Raw genomic sequence first — 3,999 nt, forward strand, 5'->3', positions numbered from 1 at the left:
AGCTGTAACAAGTTCCTGTAGATCTTCAATGTCAAGTAGTACCCTGGGGCGAGATGGCCGAAGTGGTTAGAGAGCGAATTTACTGACCCGGAGGACCATGGTTCGAACCCGACCTCTGCCTCTCGACTTCCCCTGTCTAGGCTTGGGCAACCTGGCAGTATCCCAGCCCTCGTGCTTCCTTCGGGTGGCATGGCAGCTAGGCAGCGAAAGGGTGCTACAGCTGAACGATTATTATTTATTATTTAGTACCCTGAAGCGGAAGGTACGGCCTCAGGTAAACAGTTGTCCAGAGGAAATATTTTCCACCAAAAATAACTGGTCCTAAGAATGTATGGTTCAGCCAGAGTCATAAATAGACGCTGAGATCACAACACACAAGTGATTCTATCCACCCTAGCACCTAGGGAAAATCCGAATGCAGGTTTTCAAGGTCAGACGTGCTACTGTCACCGGTTTGTTTGTTTGCATGCATCAAAGTGACTTTGAGGCTCTGTCAGCTGTGCGTACAGCTGTTGGCGCCTGGTGAGTCTCGCCGTATTCCTGTGTTTGCTGGTTTTCTGTGTATTTAGTTTCAGAGTGAGGGTGAAAAATTTTGCATGAAAATGTTCTATTTGATTAGAAGTTTCTTTCTTTGGCTATTTTCGGTCGATAATATCTTTCTGTATTAGAGTGAATGAGAGCATATTTACGAAGGCATACATCAGCCTTACTGTATACTCCGTCGCACGACGACCAGCAAGGTAAACAGGTATGGAAATCTAGGACAGGCCATGGTGTCACATTGGATCATCAATCTTCATGGGTTTTGCACGGGTGAACGTTCGCGCTGGTATGTAACTTGTGCATCTCATGTCCTGCTCGAAATTTTTGAACACGTTCAGATCTGCAAAAGGTCAAAAGGATATGACTTGTTGAGGGATTCTCCAGGGACTGATCTTAATACCACAAAGTCACAAAGAAGTCCTCGTTTCTTCGCTTACAAACTGCATCCGTGCGATAAATACCTTATTTTTGAACGTATAGTCTCACAGCGTCGCTGTGTGGCGCTTTAAATATCACTGATTGTTGTCAAAAACACTTGTATGACATGCATGTAAAAGCCGTGTAGGTCGCCGGGGGTCATATTCTTAAAAAGTGACACCTTGGACAAAGAACTAGTGAAACTGCAACGAACACTTGAAAACGCTATCGCAGTGCACGGAGGCCAAAGTGAGGTTACGTATGTTATTACAATCCTACGAAATCTTTCATGAACTCCTCGTAGTTCATGAAAATGGAAAATCGGAAAATTGTGGTAATTTAGATATTATTTTTCAGGGGCAATATTTTCTCGGAAATGTTCCAAAGGCATTTGAGAACGACGCGACAGCGTTCTTCCGAATCCAGTAAAGCCCCCATTAGGTGATCATTTTCACGTTGATATTCCCGAAGGGGATGCCTCTCGGAAGCAATCGCCGTGAAAAGCGGGTACACTCTAACTCAAAGCATATTCCGTACCGTTATTATAGCTCACCAAATCTGGCCAAATGTGTTGGCGTGCACGACATCCTGCTCGCACACTTAATGAAATTCACATGATAGTTTTCCCTACCTTGACAGCGAAGAGCTTGAGCGCTGCATCGACCCCGCTGGCTAGAACGTCGTCCGACAAGGTGCAACCATTCCAGGAAGGCCTAAGTGGGGCAGGCGGACCAAGAGCAGCGAGACCTCGTATGACAAGTAATCGTGCTACGAGGCGGTCTTAGGGGCTGTTTCGTACTGTCCTCTGCGGTAGGTGTGTGAAGACTGTTAGGTATTCCCCCCACGCGACGAGCATGTCCATAATTATGGAAGCAGGGCTGATGCCTTCTCCCGTTGAAGGATGGGTCAGGGAAGTTTGAGTCTAAAATCTGTGCAATCCGATCGCCCAGGAGATGATCGTGACTGCAGGCGCATTACGCAACACGTCGAAATACTTTTAAACTCGAAGAGTCTGGTGTAATCAAAACGCAATTGCTGTGCGGAACCGCATATGGAGTGAGGCGGTAATTGGAGGCGAGATGGCCCAAGTGGTAAGAGCTTGAATTTACTGACCAGAAGGTCCGTGGTTCGAACTCGACCTCCGCCTCTCGACTTCCCCTGTCTTGGGCTGGCAGTATCCCAGCCACCGTGCAACCTTCGGGCAGTATGGCAGTTAAGCACCGAAATGGTGCTACAACTGAACGAGGTGATGATGCCTTACTCCATTCTTGCTCAGGTTAGCTCAGCCTGCTGCATTCGAGTAGGTCAGACTATTAAATAATCGGCTCCGGGAAAGGTCCCCCAAGAAAACCTTACCACCCGTTGCCTCGCGGGTCAGGATGGGGGCAATTTCCGCGAAAAAACATCCTTCACCTGCCCCTTTGGGCCATACTCTTGAATCAGAGGCTCTAAGTGAGGGACCTCAGTCAACCCCTGTCCCTCGGCCGTGGCAACCGAGAATTATCATTTACCCTCAATTTTATATCCACCGATGTTCCTCCCGATGGCCTTCCCGCCACAGAAGCAGACGTCTCTGGGTCATTTGACTGTCAGTTATCTGACCCGTGGGTCTTATGCTCCTTACTGCCCATTAATAATAAGCAAAATAACGCATTGCTGAATCCACAAGACCCTTTCTACACAGGAGGTTTTAACGTCTGTACTCCATCCCGAATCGGCATACAGGCAATGCTCGCGGAACAGTTACACTATTCATGAAATTGATGTATACTTTGTCTCCGGAACACAAATACAAGACCCAAACGTAGTTATGCATCTAAGAACTCCAAGGACGAACTCAGTTCGTTCGCATTTCCCCCCTGTGTCCACTGATCCAGAAGATATGACTGGTGGAATATATGGTGTGGGAGTTGCACTCAGTCCCAGAGTTGAACGCACTTTGCTGGATTGGATTGGTGCACAATTGTCTTCGCGCCGTCCGGTTATCCAGCTCAATCAAACTCAATGTCCCTCGATATAAGGTGCCTGTTTGTAGTGTGGGCTTACACCCCAACGGACTGCAGTTCTGACACTGAGAAAGATACCGTCGAGATTATCCGGGTGCATTCGTCGAGTTCAGCGACTCGGTAGTTGGATTTCGAATTAACTGACCAGAAATTCCATTGTTCGAACCTGACCCCTCCATCTTAACTTCCCCTATCTAGGTTTGGGCACCCTCGCAGTATTCCGGCCCTCGTGCCTCCTTCAGGTGGCTTGGCATCTAGGCAGCTAAACAATTCGCCAAGCAAGAAGCACTGACATCGTGATCCTTTCAGGCCACGTGACTGCTCAAGTAATCGTCTGAGCTCTTTGAGATCACTTTTGGGCGGTCTATTCCGCGTTGACGATCTTCGCAGAGAAAACAGAGAGCGACTCCTCCAGTTGCATACTGATCATAAACTTTTCTTTCCCAGTACAAACTTTCAACATAAACGTTCAGTTCGCGTAACTTGGCGTCCACCAACTGCAAACCAACAGTGAACCCAGTTGGATCAAGTGACCACCTGTCACCGGTAGAGGGCCATGTCATATCCTCTTTGATAATGTAGTAGGTCGTGACGTCTGCTGTATCATTGCGATACCGTGTTTAAGTACGGCAGTGAACCATCGGTGTTGAACACTGATGTCATGCTGTCGATGATGATGATCATGATGATCGTGTTTAAGATTACGAGAACGTTGGTATTCATCATCATCATCATCATCAACAACGACAGCATGACATCAGTGCTCAACACCAATGCTTTACTGCCGTACAACCGGGACTTATTTGAAAGCCTTATTGTAGAGAAAAGAATAAAGGTGGATGGGGGAGGGACTTAGTGCTGGCTTAACACAATCGTTCCGAGGTGCCTACACCTCCAGACATTCACTCAGGCAATCTGGATAGAAACTGACAACAAAAACGCCACTGATATCGGTTGGCAGCCATATCTTGTAGTGTCTCCAACCAGGCACAGTGAGGATCACGCGGTCCCCATCCTGGAAGGCGAGTAGCAC

The sequence above is a fragment of the Opisthorchis viverrini genome, assembly GCF_000715545.1.
Source record: "Opisthorchis viverrini unplaced genomic scaffold opera_v5_67, whole genome shotgun sequence".
In the NCBI taxonomy this organism is placed as follows: domain Eukaryota; kingdom Metazoa; phylum Platyhelminthes; class Trematoda; order Opisthorchiida; family Opisthorchiidae; genus Opisthorchis; species Opisthorchis viverrini.